This window comes from Suricata suricatta, chromosome 10 (assembly GCF_006229205.1).
Source record: "Suricata suricatta isolate VVHF042 chromosome 10, meerkat_22Aug2017_6uvM2_HiC, whole genome shotgun sequence".
NCBI classification, from domain to species: Eukaryota; Metazoa; Chordata; class Mammalia; order Carnivora; family Herpestidae; genus Suricata; species Suricata suricatta.
The window spans coordinates 114,461,719-114,470,288 of NC_043709.1; positions in this window are offsets into that span (position 1 = coordinate 114,461,719).

Below are 8,570 nucleotides of genomic sequence, written 5' to 3' on the forward strand. Positions count from 1 at the left end.
ATGAGACAGAATATTGTCCTCAAGTATGGAATGTGCTGCCTATGAAGGATAAAGCAGCCTACTAACCATTGTACTTCTTTCTTGTGAGAGGTACAAGGTACACAACTTGTCCTTTATTTTGGAGCCAAGTCCAGAAATGTCCGAGCCACTGAACCCAGAAATGTTTCACTGATTTGATAGGCCCTTGAATCATTGTAGAGTTTACCTCTTACCCTCTGAAGCACATTTCTTACCAGGCATCCAGAGTACACTTGACCATTGAACAGCATAGGCATAAACCACATGGGTCTACCTAATATGTGGATTTTTAAAATATAGTACAGTACTGTACATTTTCACTTATGATTTTCTTAATAACGTTTTCTTTTCTCTATCTGACTTTATCATAAGGATACAACGTATAATACAGATAGCATATATAAGGTTTATGTTTAATGTGGTAATTGACTGTTTATGTTATTGAAAATTCTTCCAGTCAACAGTAGGCTCTTAGTAGTTAGGTTTTTGAAGAGCTGAAACTTATATGCAAATTTTCAACTGTATGAGAAGTTGGCACCTCTAAAACCTTGTTTTGTTCAAGGGTTAACTATACTTGTCATCTCTTTGTTATCAGGTTCAAGTTACATGATGTCATGTGTTGTAGCCAGATTCCAAGACTGTTTCCAGTGATTCCCTCCCCCTGATATTCCTGCATTTCTGTACTTCCATCGCATTGAATAGAGCAATCTTTCTAAGGCAAGGTCTGGAAACTTCTTCCTTTCCCTCTTAGGGGATGCTACCTGCTATGCTTTGAGGACACACAAAAGCCCTACAGAGAGATCTATGTGGGTCTAAGATTTCTTCTCAATAGTCAGCACCTACTTTCCAGCCTTATGGGTGAGCCAACATGAAAGTGGGATCTCCACCACCAGTCAGGATCAGGGTCAGTGTAGCACCAATGGGAAGAAACCCCAGAAAAGTGCTAGAGCCTGTGTGGTACAGCACCCCAGAGCCAGTGTGTCCACAACTTCCCAATTCTACACTCTCTGATGCTGGTAACTTGAAATCTACCATAGAAGGGATATTCACAGGATGGAAATTACCAGTGCTACAAATCAAGATATTTTCTTCCAGGAGAGCTGGATGTCAAATATTTACCAGCATGCCATGGAAGAGATTCGGTCTCCAAAGGAAAATTTGTGCATTAATATCAGCTTAAAGGAGAATATGTTCTGGAAATGTATAAACAACAACAGTCCACCATGGAAGGAGAGCTTCAGTTGGGACATTGATACTGAGATAATCCCTATTTAATTTAGCACTTAGTACATGCCAGGCATTGTGCTGAGTAGTTCATACACATTCTTTGTTTTATAGACACTTGAGAGGCAGTCAGGGGTAAGCTGACTCCCAGTCACAGAGCTAGGATGAGTGTGCCTATGCCCTGCTGACCAGATATGTCTGTTCTTTGATTCACCTGACTCTCCCCTCCCTTCCCCCATCCCAATACCTTTCAGCGTGAAGGAGTCAGAGTCAACAAAACTGTGGCCTTCTACACTGGATCCAGAACACCGAGGGCAAAATGAGTCAGCCACAGCAGAAGGGTTTCTGTGGATAGTGTAATAAAGTGGTTTAGTTTCATTCTTTTGCACATGGCTGTCCAGGTTTTCTGACACCATTTGTTGAAGAGACGTTTTCTCGTTAGATATTCTTTCCAGCTTTGTTGAGGATTAGTTGACCGTATAGTCGTGGATTCATTTCTGGTATGGAAGTGTTGAGTCTCAAACTAATACTACACTGTATGTTAGCTAACTGGAATTTTAAGTAAAAAATAAAAATAACAAAAAATAAAACACTAAAGTCTAATTTAAGAAATAATATACTTATGGAAACAGTACCAATTCAAATTGAAAGGAAAAGAGACAATAACAATAAAAATTGATCTCTGAATCCTCACATTTATATGGGAAGAAGGCTGAGAACACAACCCAGATGCAAACATGAGATATCTTTTATAGTCAAGGAAGGGTAGAACCAAAAGTTCAGAGAACAGACTTAGAACTACAGTGAGTCTTTCCCAAGACCTAAATCCTAATTGAGGAAATATCAATGTGTGTCTGATGTGTTCTTCTAGATTTTAGAAATGCTATGGGCCCATATCTCCTATGTACCTCCTCTAGAGTTTTTGATGGAAGAGTCTATTGCAATATTCCTATCCCTTCCCACAATTCTGATGGGTGTGCAGACCAGATAAATTGTCTATTATTAGTTCACTAGTTTTTGGAAACCGCATTCAAGAAAGTTCATACATACTTTATCTAACTGAGATGATGAGGTCCATAAAATTCAAGGTGATGCTACAAGGTGTGAGACTTTATGAGAGTTTGTATGTAGGAAAGACTTGAATTATTAAAGCTAAAGGGTAGTCTGTGGGACTCAGCCTCCATGATGGCAACCATGATTCGTGCCCTTGATATTCATACCCTTGAATAGTTTCCTCCCACACTAAATGGGGCTGAACTGTGTAACCCACAGAGTATTGTGGAAGTGATGGTATCTGATTTCCAAAACTAGGTCATAAAAAGTATTACAGTTGTTTCCTGATCTCTTCATTCTTCTACTTTGAGGGAAGCCAACTGCCATAATGTGAGGACATCCAAGCTGTCTGTGGATAGGCACGTACAGAGAGGAAGTGAGGCAGGTTATCCCCATTCCAAGCCTTGGGACCCCACTTTATTATGAGGGCCCCAACCTAGGCAAGGAGAATTCAGCCTCCTCTGAATTTCTGGTCCTTTCACAAATAAATTCTGTATCTGGCCGTTAGCATTATTTACTCCCTCACTGCAGAAAATGACTTTTTTTAAATGCTGACACAGAAAATTTTGAGTCTCATACTTTGTCTTAGACGGCTAATTAATAAATATGAACCATCATTTTCTTTCATCAATATCTTAATGATATTTACAAAGGGGTCAGTCTTTGTAATCTGATGTCAGTCAGTAGACACTGGTTGCCCCACTGTGATTTATCAAGGATAATTCTCTGTGGAAAAAGGCAGCTGTAAACGTTAACTCTCAGTAATTTCAAGTAGCTGGGGAATGGTTATACTCACGGACTCCATGAGAAGAATTTTGGTGGATTATAGTCCATTATAGGAACCAAAACTAATAAAGCCTTTGGCAATGCCATACTTAGTGGAGAAATTAGAAAATCTTACCTTTCAGATTGGCAACAAGAAAATGACACCTGCTATCATCACTTTTATTCAATATAGTAAAGGAGGTCACAGTCAGCAAGGCAAGGAAAAGAAATTAGAGGGCGAATCAGACAGAAACAAAATTATTGTTATTCATAGCCTGTCCCATGTTTCATTCTATAGATAGTCATTTTTTTTTTCTGGATTTCTGTAGCAAAGTTTGCCTTTAATGCTCAAGACCTTTCCCTCCCACAGTCACTTACAGTTTGTTCTAAGAGTCGCCTGCCTATGAGTCCCTCACAGCATTCACTGAATACCTTTTAGATAGACAGAGGCCAAATAAATGAATATGAAATGGAGTTGCTTAATTTTTTACCAATATTGTATCTAATTTTCCCCCCTATTTTGGAAGAAGAATGGCAATTCCTGTTGGGTAAAGCTCATAAACTTGATAGGATGAGACAGCCAGAAAGGAAGAATTCTGCACGGTTTAAGCCAAGTCAGCAATGGTAAAACTGGATAGGAAAATTGGTTCCATGAGTTGAAACTGCTTTTAATCTCAGAATGTCTCCCTAGCTTTCTTGGTTATCTCAAGTAGGAGCTGTTCGAATTTGCTTGACTCAAAGTTCATATTAAAATGCTGACTGGGGCACCTGGGTGGCTCAGGTGGTTGGGCGTCCAACTTTGGCTCAGGTCATGATCTGTGGGTTCGAGCCCTGTGTCGAGCTCTGTGCTGACAGCTCAGACCCAGGATCCTGCTTCAAATTCTGTCTCCCTCTCTCTCTGCCCCTCCCCCACTCACTCTCTCTGTTTCTCAAAATAAAATAAAAACATTAAAAAAAATTTTTTTAATGCTGACTATAAAACCAGAGTAGGAAGAGGTAGATGATCATAAATTCCCAGGTTGAATTATTGTCATGATCATTTGTGGGGCTTCTGTTCAGCAGGATACCATGCTTGCTGAAGGATAAATGACCTCTGCTCCCAAACCTTCTGGTGCCACACATTGTGCAACATTAGGAGGCAGTTTATGTGAGGTTGGGACCTAGATGAATGGAGGTCTGGTTCACATTAGCAAAGAATAGTAGAGCCCTGAAGCTGCTTCTATTTTCTTTGGTTTTTATTTTTGAAACTTGTTATGATAAAAAATTTCAAACAGGGGCGCCTGGGTGGCTCAGTCGGTTAAGAGCCAGGCTTCGGCTCAGGTCATGATCTCACGGTTCGTGGGTTCCAGCCCCGCATCGGGCTCCGTGCTGACAGCTAGCTCAGAGCCTGGAGCCTGCTTCAGATTCTGTGTCTCCCTCTCTCTCTGACCCTCCCCTGCTCGCACTGTCTCTCTCTCAAAAATAAATAAAAACCATAAAAAATTAAAAAAAAAATTTCAAACACACACAGAAAGAAGAATTATAAGCACTTATCTTCTAGATTTAACTATTAAGTAACTCATTTCATCTGTTTTTGGTATATTTTTGATATAAATTAAAGATATTGTAACAATATACTCCTAATTATTTCAGTATGCATATCTAAAGCGAAAACACCTTTTTACATAAACACAACAGTATTATTAACATAATAATAAACACCTAACAAAATTAAAAATTCCATAAAATAATTTAACATTATTTAATATAATCCATATGTCTCCAATAGTTCATACTATGTTTTGAAATCTAGTTTCTTTAGACTGTTATTCAATCAATGGCAATATATGGTATTTCTCTAAAGGAGAATTTAATATAGAACATTTCCCTCTCTTCTTTTTCATGACATTAGCTTTTTGAAGAGAATGGATCAATTTTCCTTCAGAAGATTTGATTTTTAAAACATATGTCATGTTTCCTTCGGGGATTGTTTGATTTGTCATTTTGGGATTTGGGATTTGGTATCACTGTAGGTTTTGGTTTTTCCCATTAATTGGAGGTTTAAGTGTAAGGATTTGCGAGAATGTTTTAAGAATAATACTATGTGTTTCTTATTACATCACATCCAAAGGCTGACTGTGTAATTATGAATGTTGCTAACACTGATCTGTGGGCTCTAATTTTATTCTATATCAATTCTATTTTCTGTCAACTTTTAATTTAATGGTTTGCCATCCACTAAAAATTTGCCTGAATCAATTATTTCTTTAGGACTTGGAAAATGATTATCTTTGGTTTACTTCTTGTTCTTTTTTTTTTATTTAAAAAGAGAATGAGTTGGGGAGGGTCAGAGAGATAGAGGGAGCCACAGAATCCAAAGCAGGCTCCAGGTTCTGAGCTGTCAGCATAGAGCCCAATATGGGGCTCAAACTCACAAACCGTGAGATCATGACCTGAGCCGAAGTCAGATTCTTACCTGACTGAGCAACCCAATTTTCCCTCTAATGCTTTTGAGATAAATAGTTTCATTATTTTTAATCTTTCTGATGCTTTCTAATACAGTATATAGTACTACAAAATTCATAAGAATTAAACAAGTTTTATATTTTCATAATCATCATTCAATTCAAATATGTTAACATTCCCATTTTCTCCCTTAATTTTTAATTATTCCCAAGTAAATTTTAAATCTTCAAATATTTCCTAATCTATTTGTTATTCATTCAAAGTTTTAAAAAATATTTTTAATGTTTATTTATTTCTGAGAGACAGAGAGACAGAGCATGAGCAGGGGAAGGGCAGAGAGAGAAGGAGACACAGACTGAAGCAGGCTCCAGGCTCTGAACTGTCTGCACAGAGCCTGATGCGGGGCTCGATCCCATGAATTGCGAGATCATGACCTGGCCACTCAACCGACTAACCCACCCAGGTGCCCCTGTTATTTCTTCAGAGAGTAACTATATTTTGCTTAGGGAAAGAAAAACATATTGTGGTCCTGATATTTGACATTTGGTAACATTTGCTTTTAGGCTTAGTTCATGGTCAACTTTTATAAAAGTTTTCCCCTTGATTGAAAGGAGCATCTGCTCCCTGATTTTTTAGTATATCATACTATGTATTACTAATAGATTAAGGGATTACTTCATTGTTGTATCTATCCAGTCTGAAAAACTTTTTAAAAACTCTAGATCAGTCATACGGAGAGAATTTTAAATTTCCCACCATTCAGGAAGAATTGTCAATATTTTTCTTGTTGTGACAAATATTGCTTTATGTATTGTTTTATACTATATGTCCACACATTTGGAATTGCTATATCTCTCTGGAAAATTATGCTTTTATCTGTAATTAATGATCTGAGTTAGTGTAAGTAATGGTGGTATCTAATATTTAGTTCTTACTTGTTTATGTAATATCTAAATTATGTTTATTTCTTTAATAGTTAAAGTTTTTTTTTAATAGTTAAAGTTTATTTAGATTTACTTGTATGGTTACCACTTTCTTTGTTTACCATTTCTTTTTGGATTTAACTTCTTATTTCCTACAGCATATCTTTTCTGAATTCTTCCAAAGAGAGGATTTTTGTGAATACTAAATATTTATAAAAATGTATTTGGTCATTAATTTTAAGTGCTAATTTAGCTAGGTATAACATGCCAAGTTTTAGGTTCTCCTTTGCCATGTGACTTTGAGAATGTTACTTAACCCCACTGTCTCTCAATTTTCTCATCAGTAAAATGAAAGTTTACAGCTGTTTAAAAGTGTAAATTAAAATTCACATTTGTAAATAGTGCTGGCTCATGGTAAGTGCCATGTAAATGTTGTTAAATAAAAATTAAATACATGATGTGGGGGTGTATTTCCAGTCCAAGATGACAACATAGGAAGACCCGGATCTCAGCTTCTCTACAGACATATGAAATCCACACTATTTATAAAAGAGTTCCTCTTGAAGAAGAACTGAGGGCTGAGCAAACAGCTACTGCACAACGTAAGAAAGATGACATAGAAAACATCAAGAGAGACAGAGACATGGTAAAGGAGGGAATCCCCACCTTTAACACTTGGAGCTTCAGTGGGGGGGGCAGTAATGGGAGACTTTGAACAGATTCACCTACTCTGGCCTTGTGCTCTGCACAGGAAGGAAGGAAGGAAGAAAGAAAGAAGAAAGAAAGAGTGAAGAAAAAAAAGAAAAGTCATGTTTTAAAAGAGGAACTGACATTTAAAAGACTCAGCCTTAGGGGCACCTGGGTGGCTCAGTCGGTTAAGCATCCGACTTCAGCTCAGGTCATGATCTCACATTTGTTGGTTCGAGCCCTGCATCGGGCTCTGTGCTGACAGCTCAGAGCCTGGAGCCTGCTTCCGATTCTGTGTCTCCTCTCTCTGCCCCTCCCCCTCTCATGTACTGTCTCTCTCTGTATCAAAAATAAATCAAACATTTAAAAAGTTTTGAAAAAGTTAAAAAAAAAAAAAAGATTCAGCCTTAGAACGCCACTCTGTGGCAGAAGAGCTGCTGGTACTCTCTCCAGATTGGTGGGCCTGGCAAGCGCCATGGTGTATGCCTCCCCCACCTTCAGAGTGCAAACTGATGCAGGGTTCTGGATGCCTTAGCTATGCCTGCTGCCTCTGGGAGCACATGGTCTGTAGCCCACACCAGCTCTGGATGCCCTGGGGCACAGAAAAAAATGTGTGGCTTAAGAGAGCAATAGAGAATAAAGGAACTGGACCTAGAATTGTGCCAGGTGTTGGGGGAGCTGGTGGAACTCTTTCTAGGTCAGAAGAGCTGGTGAGTGTCACAGTTAATGTCCCCCCTCCACCTTGGTAGATTGGACAAGAGCAGGATTCTAGACACTATAGCCAGCCCACTGCCTCAGTGAGTCCCAGGCTCCTTGACCATACCGTTCTACCTATATGGTCCCAACATGGCACACACTGGAACACCCCTGGTTCTGCAGGTCCAGCCATTGCACTGGGAATGCTCCAGGTCTGTATCACTTCACATCCAGACTCTATGGCACCCCTAGCATGGAATGATCAGGAACCTCCAAGCTCATACTTTATTTTGCTCCATAATAATAAATACATGCTTGTCAATAATTACTTTAAATGTAAATGTTTGAAATTCTATAATCAAAAGACATAGAGTAGCAGAATGGATAAAAAATAAAAACAAACACAACAAATAAACAAAAATAAGACTAGCTATAGCTGCCTACAAGAGACTCAATTCAGCCCTAAAGACACATACAGACTGAAAGTAAGGGGATGGGAAAAGATGGACCATGCAGCTAGAAGTGGAAAAAAAAAAAGCCAGGGTAGGAATACTTATATCCGATAAAATAGACTTTAAAACAGCCTGTAACAAGAGACAAAAAAAAAAAAGGATATTTCAAAATGATAAAGGGGTTAGTTGAATAAGAGTTTTTAACCATTGTTAATATGTGTATACCCAATATTGGAGTCCCTCAATATATAAAACAAATACTAATAGGCACAAAGGAAGAAATTGGCAGTGATACAATAATAGTAAG